The following is an 18,424-nucleotide window of genomic DNA, read 5'->3' as shown; positions in this document are numbered from 1 at the left end:
ACGCTCAGTTGAAGACCCCACGTTGGATTTCTATTCTGCTCTATGATGCTACGGCCACAGTCAATATTAACAACTCTGGGTTAGATAAGAAATCTCCAGATCTTCGCAAGTTTGATCATGCCTGCTTTATAATGCAAGACCCAACAATATCGGAGGGTTCATATAGTGCTATCTAGGTCATAATGGAGGAGCCGGCGTTGGACTAGGGTGGACAAAGTTAAAAATCACACAATACCAGGCTATAGTCCAACAGGTATTGTGCAGTTCATAGATGTTAGCGGAATACAGATGGTTGTGATTGTGGCATACCAAATCAGATAAGGGGAAGTGAGTCGGGGTGGAGGTTTGGTGGAGGAGTGGGAGAACAATTCCAGATCACAATCCAGTGGACACGTGTGTTGGTCAACAGAAAAATAAAACTACGTATAACACAGCAACATAATTCCCTGAATTACAAAAAAAAACTGGATGGTTTAACTAGTTCCAACAATAAGTGCAACTACATAGCGCCTTCAGCACAGAAAACCATTTGAAGTCTTGAACTATAGCATTACTTCGTGTTCAATGTATAAAGCAGGTATTGCATTGGAATGATGCATTTCATTCCGAAAGGACCAGGTTGCTGCACAATAATGGGGGTTGCTGTTAAAATGTGGGCTGATTTCGGGTGACATTTTCTAAAACTCCCCTCTCGTTATTGAGACCATACTCACAATAAGCGGCTCGCTGGAGGAGGCGCAAATCGAGGCAAAAATTTCACAGGCACTTAGTTTAGTAGGTAATTTATTATCGTTGTGTTGGAAACTTAGGGTTTGAACACATCTTTTGACAGTTTATTGTAGTGAAGGAAGACAACATATGTATTAACGCACGAACAGTAGATTACATATCACTACCTGAAGAAACACAAACAGGATTTCAGTCTCCTGTTCCAGACAATATTCTTCCTTCCCAGGACACTACGAAAAAAACTTCAATTAGGCACACATTCATTTGTTGTCCACATAACCTTGCTGCCCACGGACAGGCTGCTGTGTGTATGCTTAACAACAATCAAAGCAGTTCAAAACAATCTCCTGATTATAAACGCTTCATTTCTCACTCAGATGTAATAACATTTATCAAATTGGCACACTGATAAGGCTTGAGGTTTCCAATTTTTGTGAAAGTTTCAAGATTGTTTCAAATTGTTTGTGGATGCGTGTCGTTATAGCATTCAATATACCGGAGATAACAGCATTCATTGAGATGGAGGCTGTTCTGTTCGGTATCTCAAACATAAGCAAATGTGCTACCAAATAAAACAAGTCAAAAACTTCATCCGAGTAAATCTGGAATCTTATTCTCCGAAATGGAGAGTTTGAACTCACTTTCAAACATATTCAGTATTTCCACTTGGTGGAGATATGAACTTCCTCTTCTGCTGTTCACTTTGTCTCCATTTCCGACCACATAAGGCCTTTTGCACATTTGACTGATTCTGAAATTGCATATTAGGGCCAGCTGAGGGCAGTACTTGGAAGTGCGGTTGGTTTTCCGAAGGTGACAAGAGGTTATGTTTGGACTATTAATAGTTTTTCAGATCTGTCTTTAATTGTATTGTTCTGTAGATTCATCCAAATCTTTATTTGCGTTTTTCTAATTTGTTTTCCAATTCATTTGTGCTTTTTCTAATGCAGTGGCTCAGTAGTTGGCACTGCTGCCTCACAGTGTAAGGTACCCAGGTTCAGTGCCAGCCTGCTTACTGGCTACGTGGATTTTGCATATTCTCCTGTCTCTGTATGGGTTACCTCTGGGTGCGCTGGTTTCCTCCCAGTTTAGGTGGATTGGCCATGGGAAATGCAGGGATAGGGTAGGTGCTGCTCTTCAGATGGTCAGTGTGAACTCATTGGGCTGAATGGCCTGCTTCCATACTGTAAGGATCCTATGATTCTAACTTGCTTGCAGCAAGTGCATAATGTTTGTCGTGAATATTGGATGGACCTTCCTTTTTTAAAAGTGTCCAGTGATTTACTTTATGTTGTTACATTCTGTGAGAATGCAGTGAGCAATAATTAATCAATCAGTAAAGTAATGGAAGGTGTCATCAACAATGCTATGATGCTCAGCAAGAACCCACTTAGTGGTGCCCAGTTTGGGTTCCGCCAGGTCCACTCAGCTCCTGACCTCATTACATCATCCTGACCTCATCTGACTTGGAAATATATCTCCATTCCTTCATTGTTGCTGGGTCAAAATCCTGGAATTCCCTCCCTAATGGCACTGTGGACTGCAGCAACTCAAGAAGGCAGCTCACTACCAACCTTTCAAGGGCAACTAGGGTCAGGCAATAAATGCTGGCCCCAACAGCAACGCCCACATCCCATAAAATGAATCGATTAAAAAAAAATCCACCAGTCACATGGATAGCTGTGAGCAATAAAATGCTGGATCTTCATGGAGTGTGAATCTAAAGGTGCAATTATGATGAAAATCTGAGAACAATAAGATATAGCCCGGTGGCAGATAGGTGTCAATGAATAAGAATTAAATATATTAAAGAACTCATGCTAAATTACATGCTGATTAAGAAAAATCAATCTGAATCAGTGCCTGTGAGATAGAAAAACTGAACCATGCAAAAAAAATTGGTTGCCATCATAGAAATGAAGACACAACTATAACAGTAACTAATCTTATAACTGAAGAAACTGTACCTAGGTACCTTTGTACTTCAGATGGCACTGTAAGTGGAAACCTATTAACTTCTCACTGTACTCATTTCATTACATACAACAATAAAGCTAATTCAATTCAATTCATTTCAATTTATTACAACCATAGTGAATGATGATTTTAGAAAATGATAATTTTGTAGAAACATTTGAGTAATTTTATCTGAAAGGTAAAAAAATTGAGCGGACCAATAATCTTTGCTATAAGGGGTTCTGTTTATATGGCTCCTGAAATAATAATGTGACTGTGAAACCCAATTAACCTCATGAGGATTTAAGGAGTTTGCTGAATAGGGTGGGTTTGCCAAGAGTTTATACATCAACTTACTCAGATTGTCATCAGAACTCTTGTGAGATGCCAAGAGACAAAAGAAGATCTGAACTTTACCTTATCATCACTCCAATCTAGACCTCTCAAGGCGGATGTGAAAACGCCTGCAGAGCTGCTGCCAAACAAGATGCTAACTCCAAAATGACGAGGAAGGGTCATGAAAATAGCTTACTCAAGTACAAGTAGAAGGAAATCAACAATTCAACAAGCATGCTAAATCTCTGCCTGAACTGTTGAAAGAATAAATTAACAAACTGTACATGGCATGGATCCAATTGTGAAAACCTGGAAGCCAGTGAAGGCTGTTAGGCGAACTGAGACTTCAGGGTATAAGATTGGACAAAAAGCAAAACACTGCGAATGCTGGAAGTTTGAAATAAAAATAAAAAATGCTGCATTCCCCTGACCTGACCATCCACTTGTATTCCATAACTCACTCACACATTCACATACCCACTTACCCATTCATTGGATAACACTCTTTTCTATCATTCAGTTGAATGGACGATGCTCAACAGGTTCCACTCTTATTTTACTATTTGTAACCAGATGAACACTTAGAATGACTTTTCCTTCTCATTTTTACATTACTCCACTTCCGAAGCATTTATCCCTGGAGTAAAACAAATACTGGAAATATTCAGTTGGACTGGCAACAACTGTGTGAGAGAGAAACTGTTAACAATTTGAGTCCAATGACTTGAACTTCTGAACTTCTAATAACATCACAAAACACTCCAAATGCTTTACATGTTACGGGAGGTGATGTTCTAGTGGTATTATCACCGGACTATTAATCGAGAGATCCCAGTAATATTCTGGGGACCCAGGTTCGAAACCTGCCATGGCAGATGGTGGAATTTGAATTCAATAAAGATCTGGAATTATTAATCTAATGAAGACAATGAATCAATTGTCAGGGGGAAACCCATCTGGTTCACTAAGGTCCTTTAGGGAAGGAAACTGCCATCCTTACATGGTCTGGTCTACATGTGATTCCAGACTCACAGCAATGTGGTTGACTCTGAACTGCCCTCTGGGCAATTAGATATAGACAATAAATGCTAGCCCAGTCAGACATACCCACATCCTGTAAATGAATTAAAAAAATGCAGTGGCATAATTGCAAAATTTTTCTATAATGTTTCAGTTTTCATACGGCAACAGTATATGAGCCAATAATTAAGTTATTATAATTAAACTGCTGAACACAATTAACAAATCACAGTTATGTCAAATTTAGTACTCAGTTGTTGGTTTCATTTGAAGGGCTTTCTTGTGGTGCAGAAGTAGAGTCCCTACCCGTGAACCAGGAGTCAAAAAGTGTGGTGCTGGAAATGCACAGGTTGTCAGGCAGCATCCGAGGAGCAGGAGAGTGGATATTTCGAGCATGAGCTCATCATCTGATTCCTAATGAAGAGCTCATGCTTCAAACATCGATTCTCCTGCTCCTCGGATGCTGCCTGAGTGGTTGTACTTCTCCAGCACCACGCTTTTCGACCCTGATCTCCAGCATCTACAGCCCTCATTTTCTCCTCCTTGAACCAGGAGTCCAGGATTCAAGTTCCATTTTCTCCAGAGGTGTGTAATAATATTGCTGAACAGACTGATTAGAAAAATAGGTTCAATTTTAAAAGAGCATTTCATTGAGAAGTCTCTTGTGGTATAGTGGTAGTATTCCAACCTTTGAGCTTAAAAGGCCTGAGTTCAAGTCCCACCTGTTTCAGAGGTGTACAGCATAATCTCTAAACAGGTTGATTCAAAGCTAGGTTAGCTTCATTGTGATAGACTATCAATTAAGTGACAAAGGAAACATTTACTTTCAAAGCATTCTTTTGGAGCTGGTTTAAGAACAGATACAGAAAAGCAAAGGAAGCTTTACGTTGTACCATCTGTGATACAATATTTAGTTTAAGTGGAAATCATTGCATGAATTATTCTCACTTGTAGTTTGTATTTACCATTTCGGTGGTAATAAATCTGCCATTTCTATTTATCATACAAGAAACAGTGACTAATTCCAGTCAATGACCATAGAAAACTATAATTTCCTTCGGCATATCTTGCAATTACCAGTTTGAGCAACCACAATATCAACACCAATAGAGTCGAGTCTCTGCCTATAATTTTTCTTTACCCTCAAGCATGCAATCATGGATTGAACTCAACAACAGTGTGTCAGACATCTTAAAACAATTCCAAATGCCTTTCTGTTGCACGAAGTCATTCAACATGCCTGAACCTGAAATACGATATGCAATGTACATTATATTGCATGTTCTTATATCAAATTCTTTCTCTGTTGTTCAAATGTAAACTCTTAATCAGAATCATGTAACACAGAAGGTGGCCATTTGACCCATGAGCCATGTTATTCTTTTTGAAAGAGTATCCGCTTGATTCTGCCCCCTACTGCCACTTTTTCTACTTATCCTGTAATTGTTTTCCTCTTCAAGCAATTGCAGAATTACTTTTTTGTAAATTCTTGTTTATCACTTGATTATACATTATTACAAAATTTGGGTTCCTCATATTTCGGTATCAGAAGTAGTTAGTCGGAAAGATGTTTGCAAAATAGCTTCTACGTCAAACCTTGCCAAAGAAAACACTATCATTGGTTAGCAGCCTGTGTCTAATTATGACACAGTGAAGTTTGAGAACATTTGGAGAACTGAGCTTGGACTCATTGTGGTGACATGTATTATGATGTATCTGTCTTTAAGGCATGATATCCAATGTGCTTACCTTGTCTGGTTGAAATGTGACTCCAAACTTACAGCAGGGTGTTTGACTCTCAACTGCTCTCTGAAATGGCTTAGGAAGCTACTCATTTTAAGGTCCATAGATGCTGGCCTTGTCAGCGACATCCGTAAGACATGCAAAAAATTAACATGTTATTCCCTTACAGTGGTCTGCCCAGTGGTTTAACTAACTTAGCCATCTATTCGATTCATTTATTGTACTGTTTCAGTAAGTATTGTCTTGAAATCCCAGCCTTAGTAATGATACAAGTTGCTGTGAAAGGCCCTTATCGGTATTATTGATATATAAATGTAAGCTTTTTTTTGTTGTGTTGTAACAAATGGATTTTTCATCTGTTTAGCACATGTCGTGAATACACTTGTAATTTTGTAGAATAATGCTAACAATGCATTCATTTTTATGCCATCATATTTACTATTATCAATATATATCAACATTTCTTTAACCCGCTGTTGTTATGTCGATAGCTTTAAGTTATGTTTTTCTGTTATTGATGAATAAATTCTGAAATGGAGAAATTTCTTCAGGAGTAACTTCATTCACATATCGATTCATTTTCTTTGAACTGAAGTTGAGGCTAAAGGTAAAGGTAAAGTCACCCAACGGTCTTACCAGATCATAGGTCTGCTCTTTCATTTGGGAGAGATGACTGGTGATGACTTAACCTGAGGGTCACCACGCCTCAGGTGAAGGGAAAGGTTGAGAAGGAGAATCCCTCATTGTAATCTCAGCGGGTGTGGGAATTGAAACCACACTGTAATTTTTCATTTTTTAATCATCCTGCTCAAAGGTGAAACTTGAACCCAGGCCTCTTGGTCCAGTTGGAGAGGAACTACCACTGCACCATGTTGGTTATAACCATAAGGGAGTAGTCAGAGATGTGGCTCGAACTGGACTGAAGATGGCTTGCTGACATATTTGAAAATGTTGTATGTTAGTGTTTACTTTTGATTATGCTGGTAGGAAGACTTTAACTTTGAGTCTTTCTCAGATGGATGGGATTGAGTGCGAGTGGTAGTGCTACACGGTCAGTGTTAAGCCTATAGCTGACACTACCCTCTGTAGCACTGTTAAAAACTTTACATCTTAGTTATTATAACTCCTGGACTTAACTTCCTTCAGCTGCCAGCCTAAATGGGAATAAAGAAACTGTCAACAAATAAACATTCATAAATCTGTAGCACACCTTCTGGCTCTAGGTGGACCTGGACAGATGTTTTAGCATCTATCATGTCAGTTTCACTTCCCTGTACTGGCCATGAAATAATGGAACATTTTTCCACTCCATTATTCAGCAATAGGCTTTTGTTGCATCTGTCACTGAGTTTGCCAGAGTTGACAGCCAAAGGCTGAATAATGTGTTCAAAATATTTACTGATTTTGCAAAAGCTATTGATATTTCCACCTTGTTTACCAGACGATTGCTTTTGCATGGCTGCAAGCTGGTCAATTTACCAAAGCAATTTGTAAGCAGTTTTCTAATAATTGCTTACATACAGAAGCTTCCTTTGTAGAATTTCCCACCTCCTTATGGTGAGACTTGGTGTCCCTTATGGACTTCAACTTCACCAGAAAGTCCAACTGACTGTATAAAATCAGATGTGTGCTCATAACAAATTCGTCAATGAGCATGTCAAGGGTGAGTCAATTTTGAAAATACATTCTATTGTGTATGAAAGAGATCATCTCGTGTCACCACATACATCAATACGTACTATCGTTGCATCAATGAAATCAATACTGCAATGAAATGTGTGTGATTTATATAAAGAGAGAGAGCAATATCATTTTGAGAGCTTGGATTTCAAATGAATGAATGCCATATGGATGTTGGTTACTTTGAAAAGACTTTAAAAAATCAAGGTCAGGAGAAGGTGACTGTACCCCCTTGGAGCTTTAATGGATGATTGTTAACACTGTGGGGTTTACAGCAGTGGGAGTAGACATGAAAGGCATTAGCTTACATTTGATTCTAAATAATCATGGTGTTATTTTACCTTTAAATCACAGTGATTGAAAGCTTTTAGGGCAATTTTGGATACCTGAATAGGGCCGAAGCAATTTATCTTGTAGAGAAGAGTACAGGGAAAGCAAAGTTGGGTTAAAAGTTTAACTTGTGAGAAGAACAGGAAAGAACTGTTTAGATTAGAAATCTGCTGATTATTAAAAGACAGAGAAAGTAAAAATTTCAATTTCATGAGAATTCATGTAGGAAAGATTCATTGTTCACAGGGTAAAACTGTTGAGAAACAGTTATACGGAAGCTAAAGATTTGACATAGAAGGGTAATTTCTCTGAATTTGACTCACTGGAAAGTTATGGTGTTGGGAAATTAATGAGATTTTGTTTTGCTGTGTGTGTTAAGATCTTCCAAACTGTATTCTTTATTTCGATATCTTGGCTTGTTTCTCCTTGTGTCGAATAAGCTTCTATTTTATTGTTAAGGAAAATCTGCAGCCTTGATGGGTATATGATTAGGAAGGGTTTGGAGGGATGTGAGCCAAGTGCTGTCAAATGGGACTAGATTAGTTTAGAATGCCTGGTCGGCGTGGACGAGTTAACTGGAAGGGTCTGTTTCCGTGCTTTACAAATCTATGACTCTATGTTTCAGCGAATGATCACCATGCTAAATACCAGAAGAAATCTATCAAGCCTGATTTTACTCAGGGATCTGACTTATCCAATTGAAGCATCAGCTGGGATCATAACAATGTTCACAAATCTATAGTCAAGGGGCAAATTCTGAGCCAAGTAGATTTGAATGTTCAAACATTTCATAGGGTGATGAGCTTTGTGAGCCTGTGACCACATTTCTCAAACATGAGCTGGTGTAATTGCCTCTCAGAATGGTGTTGTCCATTACCTTCTCTGGATCCATAGCAGCGAACACAATGATTACAGTCTGCTTTGTTACTGCAATCAACTTCTTTATTTGTCACTCAATCAGTTTAACATTATACCATGAAAATTCACCAGGTTATACGACAAAACCGCCTCAGACTCACAGTCGAGACTTAATTATTACGTGCTGTCATGAAGGAGAGCTGGCCAGGCTTCATTCATTCAGCTGGGTCTGTCCTTCTCTGAGCTTTAGGCTCAGGGTCCTACTTCTATGATGGTTGTTCCTTGGTTACTGCTCAATTTATCTTCAATACTCTTGTTTTTATATGTTTTCTCTTGATCTCCTATAAAGTTCGCCTCCCACCTCGGATTGTCATGACTCTGCGATCATCATCTAAGAGTCAAACAGAAAAGGTATATTTGGTTCATTGTTCTCACTCTGTCTTTATTTTAGCCGCCTTGATAACCACAAAGGTCAAGCAACCCATATTTCCAGACGCCTGCCTAATCTGCAGTGTCTGGCTCTGCCTTGTTCAGTAGATTATTGTTCCTGTGGTGCTGGCCATTTTCACGTTGTTAACCGTTCAGGTGTCCGAATTAAGATGTAGCCATGTGGCTGCATTGGCAATGCCTTCTTTTTCAATGGAGTAAACTAATGACATGGAGAATCCAAATTTAGTCAACTTCCCTCAGAAACTGAGAGGAAATAAGGAGCTGCTGAGGACGGAGGATTTTATGATGATAGTTTCATTGAACGTCAAGGGAAGCTAGATTCTCTCCTGTTGAAGTTGGTCATTACCTGACACTGAGGTGGTGCAAGTGCTATTGCCACTTCATAGAATCATAGAATGCCTAAGGTGTGGAAACAGGCCCTTCGACCCAACAAGTCCGCACCGACCCTCTGAAGAGCAACATCCAAACTCATTCTCCCACAATATTATCCCATATTTACCCCGACTTCAAATTTGATTCCTTGTCCAGGTTTCGTTGCATGCAGGCACAGACTGTTTCATTTTCTGAGGAATCACCAATGATGCTGAACACAGTGCAATTATTCATGAACATCTCCACTTTATCACCAGCAAGGGCAGCAGAGTTCCTTCCTCACACCTAATCCCCATTCCATCCCCTCATTAAATCTCCACACCCCTGTTAGGAATATGCCAATCTTGGTAAAATTTCATTTCCGTGCTAAGAAAATATTTTTGCATCGAGGCAACTAAAGCTGTTCCACCTGTGTTTGACATTGTTTAATGCTGAGAAGCTCCAGTCTACTTGAGAATGATAATGACTGCATTGTCAGATTGCAGCACTTGCGGTTTGGATGATAGCCAAAAAATTGCAATAGAGCAGGTACTTACAGACTTCTGCATGATACAGTAAATCAATGTGTCAATCAAATAAAGTAGGGCTAGTTAGGAATCAACACTAGTATAGTCTTGCAAGGAGTATGTTAGCAGCATTGATGCTTTTTTGAACAATTACTGGAACCAGAGATATAGGTCGTTAACACAAATCTGCTATAAAATGATTGACGTTGTTTCAAAAGCATGAAGTTTTAAAGAATACTGGTTATAATGCAAATCCGGCCGCATTAATATAAATGGTGTTTCTATTACGCGATCTTCTTGTAATATAAGATTGCATGAGAACAGAACTACCGCGTTACAGCAGAACTGACTGTATTCCTTTAAATATCATTGAGGACTGATAATGAGAAGAGACCATCAGATATAAGAGCAGAAATTAGGCCACTTGGCTCATTGAGACTGCTCCACCATTCAATAATGACTGATAAGTTTTTCAACTCCACTTTCCTGCTTTCTCTCCGTAACCTTTGATCCCCCGAGCAGTCAAGAACTTATCTATCTCTGTTTTAAATATACTCAATGATCTGACCACCACAGCCTTCTGTGGCAATGAATTCCACAGATTCACCACTCACTGACCAAAGAAGTTTTTCCTTATCTCTGTTCTAAAGGATCTTCCCTTTACTTTAAGGCTGTGCCCATCGGGTCCTCATCTCTCCTGCCAATAGAAACATCTTCCCAATGTCCACTCTGTCCAGGCTGTTCGGTATTCTGTAAGTTTCAATCAGATCCCCTCATATTCTTCTAAATTCCATCAAGTATACTCCCAGAGTCCTCAAATGTTCCTCATAAGTTAAGGTTTTCATTCCTGGGATCAGTCTCGTGAACCTCCTCTGGACCTGTTCCAGGACCAGTACATCTTTCCTCAGGTATAGGCCCCAAAATTGCACACAATACTCAAAATGTGGTGGATATAAACGTATGTAATTATAAAGAGAGAAATGAAAGCAAGCCTGTGAACATTTTTAACTTGGGTGAATTAGACCTGGATATAGGCTGTAATGTATTCTCTCAACCACTTTCAATGTATAACTTCCTACTCAGGACTACAATTTTGCTCAAATTCTATTAATGCTAATTATCCAGTGTTTCTCTTGTTTTAATTTGCAGTTCAGGAAAATGTAAGAGAATTCATAATCTAGAATAATTTCCAGGAAATGGGCACCATTTGCTGCATCAGCTTCTATTGTGCATTTGGAATTTTTTTGAGAAAGTGGTGGTTCATCTTTTTTGAACCATTAAAGAGAAGGTGCAAAGTTGTGTTATTATGTCACGAGTTCCGAGATTTTGTTTGAGCAACAATGAAGGAATGGAATATGTACCAAACACAGGATGATGTGTCACTTTGAGGTGAGTTTGGGAGTGATGGCCATATACCTTTTACTGTTGTCCTTTTAAATATTAGACCTCCTGGGTTTTCAAAGTGGTATTGAAGAAGTCTTGGCAACACAATGCTCCAGTGGTGGACTGTGTGCATGTTTAAGCCAGTGAAAAGATTATTTATTAAGCAAGATCCATTGTCTTGGATGGTATTGAGCTTCTCAAGTGTTTTTTGTAGTTGCATCCAGGAATGTGGAAAGGCTTTAGGGAGTCAGAAGGTGAGATATTTATTAAGAAACACCCAGTTTCTCACCTCCTCTAGTAGCTGCAGCATTTGTGTTACAGGATCAGTTCACTTTCTGGTCCCAGGCTATTGAGGATGGGGGATTCAATGGTGATAACATTGAATGCAAAGGAAAGTTAATTTCTCTAGTTGAAGATGATCATTGTCTGACACTGACGTGGTGCAACTGCCCTTACCTTATTTTCAGGATTTGTTGCATACAGGCTGTTTCATTGTTTGAGGAATTACCAATGGTGCTGAACATTGTGCAATTATTAGCAAGCATCCCATTTCTGACCTAATGATGAAGGGAAGGACATTGATGAAACAGTTGAAGATAGGTCAGCCATTCCATTAAGAACTAGCAGACCATGTTTCAGGAGTCTTCTGCTTTGTTTTACTTTTCCTAGTCTTTTTAAAACACCATTTAAAGCTGGAACAAGGAACAGTGAGAAAATTCACAAAATGGAATAGAAACATGATAAGAATGTAATAAATGGGAACAAGAGCAGGCCATTCACTCCCTCAAATATGCTCTGCCTTTCAATGATGTTACAGCTGATCTCATGCCATTTTCCTCATATTCCTTGATACTTTAATATCGAGAAATCTATCAATCTCCATCTTGCACCTATTTAATGGGTAAGCCTCTACAGCTGTCTGGAGTAGAGAATTCCTAAGGCTTACCACCATCTGAGTGAAGAAATTCCTCCTCATCTCACATGGCCTGCTCCTTATTTTGACACTACCCCTGGTTCTGGATCACCCAAGTCAAATGTAACTGAAATGTTTGGATTTCATTTTAGGATTGATGAGATTCAATCCCTTTGATAACCTAAAGGAATACAGTTGACACTGATGTGTTATTTAGGGATCTTGTACAATATTTGAAATTATCTATTACTACAATTAATTCTCTATCCTCATTACTCCAGTGCAGGGGGTGTTACCCTGTGAACTCTGATGTGTTTCCATGTGCAAACATTTTCTAAAACTTTTGTAAAACTATTTCTCAGATTTGCACCCTCTCCAAGTAAGAGCAGAACTGTTAGTCATGCTGTTAGTCTTAGAGTTCCGTAGCAACATAAAGTGAAAATTAGATGGTTATATCTTCTGTAAAATGCTCCATTTTGTATCTGGCCCCTTAAATGTAGACAAAAACGTGGAGGAAATCTGACATTATAGACTGCCATCTTATTTTTGTCTGACAAGTATTACAAACTGATATGATTTGAAGATGCCGGTGTTGGACTGGGGTGTACAAAGTTAAAAATCACACAACACCAGGTTATAGTCCAACGGGTTTAATTAGAAGCACACTAGCTTTCGGAGCGACGCCTGATGACTATCATCTGGTGAAGGAGCGTGGCTCTGAAAGCTAGTGTGCTTCTAATTAAACCTGTTGGACTATAACCTGGTGTTGTGTGATTTTTAACTTTGTAAAACAGATATGAATTGTTACTTACAGATTGGAAAATTGGTTGCAGTGAATCAATCAGTGTTAACATGCCTGTGAGGTGGTTTTAGATTCTTTCATATTCCAGTGGTTTTAGGCAGAGGTTTGGGATGTAGTCAGCTGCAAGTGTGAGGGAATTAGTATATTTTTTCTGTGGCTATGGTTAGGCTATACCACTCGTATTGCAGTGCTCTTCCATCATCTCTTTGCACACTCTCTCTTCAGAAATGTATTTGGCACTGTTCCGAGGGAGGGTTTTATTATATTGAAGCTCCACTTCAACTGGTCCAGTAGAAGTTCCATTTCGCCTTCAATTCACTTAGCCCTAATGCTTGCTTATATTCCAGAATAGATTAGAATGGAATTTTGCAACAAAAGAGAATGCAACTGCTTGTGATTAGTGGTGAGAGTTTGATGGTTTGTGCATCTCACTGGGGCTTTTGGAACAGATCTAATGGGCAGGACAACAAGACTGAGAGAATCTGGTTTGTGGTCTCACCATGAATTGCTGCTCAGAATATTAGATTTGGAGCAGAACCAGGAAGTATCTCACAGCATGGCTGCAACACACTCTCCTGTCAGACATTCAGCAGACGGAGTGGGTGGAAATTGTGGGGATAGCTTCAAACATGTTTATGAGTTTAAATTAACTCTACTTGACATTTTTGAGTTGAACTGCCTCAATCTATTTCCATTCAGTGTGATTTTCAAAGGCTGCGTCACCTTTTTTTTGGAGGTGCCAGTGTTGGACTGGGGAGTACAAACTTAAAATCACACAACACCAGGTTATAGTCCAACAGTTTTTTTTGAAAGCACTAGCATTCAGAGCAGTGCTCCAAAAACTAGTGCTTCCAAACTATAACCTGGTGTTGTGCGATTTTTAACTGGGTCTCCTTTTCGACTGTCCATAGAATCCATCCGGTGGATGTAATGAACTGAAGGGATATGGATTTGTATTGGTTTGGATGCATTAATGCCCAAGATAGGATGATTCTGACTGCAGTGGGCTTTGCTTAATAGACTCCATAGGTCAAGTTACTCTTTTTTTCTTCTTCTTTAAAAAAGCTCCCTGATGTTTAAGCCACTTTTGGGGCCTGGCAGGAAATTTATTCTGGATTCCTATCCAAATCATTGAGGTAAAATTGCAGTCATTTGCTGAGGATGTCATCGGTATATGTGAAAAGAGATTCTGAGATCTTTGGCCAGGAGTTCTTTTACCTTCTTAAGTCGTGCAGCTTAAAATGCGAAACAGTCTGCTCCCAGTGCCTGGTTTCCATTAGTTGGTGAGATTTGAAATCATTCACACCTTCTCAGGTTAAATGATTGGAAGGTTACACAAAATGGGAGTAATTTTGATGTTGTACAGTAGCATAAAATCAGTTCTAATGAATCAATTACCTATTTTATATTGCTTGCAATTTCTAATTCCTTTCAACACATGGTAGTGTCTTGACAAAAATTCTTGATATTGAGGAACCAGAGAGGGCAAAAATCTAGTAATTCAGGCTAATTCCCTCAGGCACAGGCATCAATCCTGCCACAGAATTTAAATTCAATTCATAAATTGTGGGCAGCATATTGGCTCAATGGCTAGCACTGCTGCCTCACAGCGCAAGGGACCCAGATTCAAATCACATCTAGGGTGACTGTCTGTGTGGAGTTTGCACATTCTGCCTGTGTCTGCGTGGGTTTCCTCCGGGTGCTGGTGCTCAGGTTTCCTCCCACAGTCCAAAGATGTGCAGGTCAGGTGAATTGGCCGTGCTAAATTGTTCATTGTGTTAGGTGCATTAGTCAGGGGTAAATGTAGGGGAATAGATCTGGGTGGGTTGCTCTTCGGAGGGTTGGTGTGGACTTGTTTGGCCGAAGGGCCTGTTTCCATACTGTAGGAAAATCTAATCTAAAATCTGGAACTGAGAGCTGGCTTCATCAATGAAGACCATGAAACTATCATTGATTGTCATATGATAAGCAAACATCAATAATCTCCTTCAGAAAAGGAAACCTGTTTGGAAATCTGCATGTGACTCTAGACCCATAGCGATATTATTGAATTTTACCTGCTCTCTGACATGGCATAACAAGCAATTCAGTTCAATAGCAATTAGAAGATCAGTAACAACTGCAGGCATTAACACCTACATCCTATGGAAGAAAAATTTAGAAATTTCCTAATTTGGATGTACTCAACTAATGAGAAGTCCACCAGTCTGTGTGCAGTAATTCCGAGTTTTGTTTTGAGACTGAGAAACATTCATTTAACTTGTGCCTCATGTTTTAATTGCTACTGTGCAAAGGTGAATTAGAATGTCTTGTAGGTTATCTTGTATAAATCTGCCACAGATTTACAATATCTTTAAGCTACTCCCTGTTCAGCAAACAGGATATAGGCAGCTGACATAATAAACATATTAAGAGTTATGGTCTTGCTGGGTTTCAGGTATTTTTCTTTCCCAAATTAGTCAGTTTACATTTAGAGGACTCTGCTTAAACACTAAAATGTGAAGCAGCCCACGCTCATACATTTCCTGCCCAGTGCCCACTCGTAGCCACACACACAAATATAATCCATTGCTTGTGGGCACACACCTGCATGAATACACATACAAGTATGTGCAAACATCTTTGCATTGCCTCCTAACCTTCCACAAAAATAAATACTGCAACCGCAATTATAAAACAAATCAAAGTTGGTTTTAACTAGTTCAATCCATTCGATTAATATGCCTACCTTGCACATATTAACCCAGGGCATCCTGATTTTAAGCATTGGTGTCTTTGTAGCAAAATAGCAAAAATTATATTTTTTCCCTTCAGAATTCAGGAGTAACTTGTACAACATGAGAAATACAATAGCTTTAAAATGTGAAATGTAATTTTAGAAATACTGTGCAAAATGACAGGAAAAAGCAGACAATCACAGCATACCTGCAATAATCATTTATTGCTTCCCAATTGATTAGCCAGCTATTTATTAGGAACAAAGGTCTCAATATTTGTTAGCATAGGTATACAGTGCTTGATATTTAGATATCTATAGAGACGTTCCCAGTATAACAACAATTGCCTGTTGTTCATAGAAACTTTGTAATTTACAAGAAAGACATTTGGCCCATTGCATCAAATCTTTGAAATAGCTATACAATTTGTTCTGTATCTCATTTTCATTTTATAAAATGCATGTATTACTTTTGCAGCTACAACATACCCAAGTTATGCAATGATTGTAGTCAACAAAGAAATTTGTCTTTCATTAATAGAAGTGTGTAGATTCTAGTCACTTCCACTTGCATCAGTCTCTGCACATTCATAGCCTATATAATCATTAAGTCATGCAAGTCTTTCTAAGGTATATATGTGCAGTGCCGTTAGCTGTTTATCTGGTGTCTGACTATTCCTGGGTGATGTTCCATCTTTGGTGATTGTTGTTCTTGTGGTGAGTGCCATTGCCATTGTAACTGTTGTTGCTCATCCAATGTCTTTATTGGGTAACAGTGGACCTCTAATACTGATGGTCATTTTGTGTAGCAGGTGATATCATACTTTCCTGAGATGTCTGTAGTGAGTGAGCAGTTTCTATAGTTATATGTATAAGTTTACAGTTGTGGTAATATAGCTCATTGTTCACCGCATATAATAGAGTTGACAATTGTTCAACACAGGACCCAAGTTACCATGTGGGTGAGTCATGTTGAGACAATTGAATGTTTGCACTCTGACTGGCTTTCCAATGCTCAGCTTTGGTTATAAGATGGCAGCTTAATTAAAGTAAAATGTCATCTTACTTTGATTTTGTAACTCACTACTGTTTCTACTTGTGGGTTCAATCCATTTTTTTTGACATTGTAAGGGTAGTCTGGGTGCAACATGACATTAGTCATTGTACGAGAGTACATTCCAGAATGCATCACTCCAGAAACATAGCAATATAGGAACAGAAGTAAGTCATTCAAACTTTCATGTTGGTCTGTCATTCAATGTCATTATACTTGATCATCTAAATTGCTGCCTCTTCCAGCTTTTGTCCCAAACTCTTTGATCCCTTTAGCCCTACAAACTTTACCAATCTCCTTCTTGAAAACATTCAATGGTTTAGCCTCAACTGCTTTTTGTGACAGAGACTTTTATACGCTCACCCTGGTGAAGAAACTTCTTCTCATCTCAGTCCCAAATGGCCAAACACATATCTTTAAAATGTGACCTGCTGGTTCTGAATTCTCCATTATCAGGAACATCCTTCCTGTATTCAGCCTGTCCCGTCTGGTGAGAATTTTAAAATTTTCTATTCTTCTGCAGTGAATATAGTCATAACTGGCACAGTACCGCCATCTTAGGAACTGAATTGGAAAATCTTTGTTGCACTCCTCCCATAGCATCCTTCTTCAGATAAAGAGACCAAAACTGCACAGAATGCTTCAGAAGTGGCCTCAATCAGGCCTTGAAGAATTGCAGCAAAATATCCTGTTCCTGTACGTGAATTCAATCGCTATGATGACCAATGTACCATTTGCCTTCTCCACTACCTGCTTGCACCTACATGTTTACTTGCATCTAATGTACAAAAAATACCCAGGTCTCACTGCATTTCCTCATTTCCCAATCTCTCACCATTCAGTAAATATTGTACTTTCCTGTTTTTGCTACTAAAGTGTATAAGCTCACTCTTAGCCACATTAAACTTCATCTCAGAGAGTCATAGTGATGTACAGCATGGAAACAGACACTTTGGTCCAACTCGTCCATGCCAACCAGATATCCTAACCTAACCTCACTTGGCCCACATCATTCTAAGCCCTTCCTATTCATTTACCCATCCAGATGCCTTTTAAATGCTGTAATTGTACAAGCCTCCACCACTTTCTCTGGCAGCTCATTTCATACACGTACCATCCTCTGCATGAAAACGTTTCCCCTTAGGCCCCTTCTATATCTTTCCACTCTCACCCGCAACCTATGCCCCCTTGTTCTGGACTCCCAGGCCCCAGGGAAAAGACCTTGTCTATTTATTTTATCTATGCCCCTCATGATTTTATAAACCTCTATAAGGACACCCCTCAGACTCCGACGCTCCAGGGAAAACAGCCCCAGCCTATTCAGCCTCTTTCAATAGCTCAAATTCGCCAACCCTGGCAACATCCTTGTAGATTGTTTCTGAATCCTTTCAAGTTTCACAACATCCTTCCGATAGGAAAAGTCACATCATTACCTTCCAACCCCTATACTCAATGCTCTGACCTATAAAGGAAAGCATACCAAATGCCGTCTTCATTATCCTATCTATCTGCAACACTATTTTCAAAAAACAATGAACCTGCATCCCAAGGTCTCTTTGTTCAGCAAACACTCCCC

This window comes from Chiloscyllium plagiosum, chromosome 20, assembly GCF_004010195.1.
Source record: "Chiloscyllium plagiosum isolate BGI_BamShark_2017 chromosome 20, ASM401019v2, whole genome shotgun sequence".
NCBI lineage: Eukaryota > Metazoa > Chordata > Chondrichthyes > Orectolobiformes > Hemiscylliidae > Chiloscyllium > Chiloscyllium plagiosum.
The sequence above is the reverse complement of the archived record's forward strand: the minus strand, read 5'-3'. Positions refer to the sequence as shown.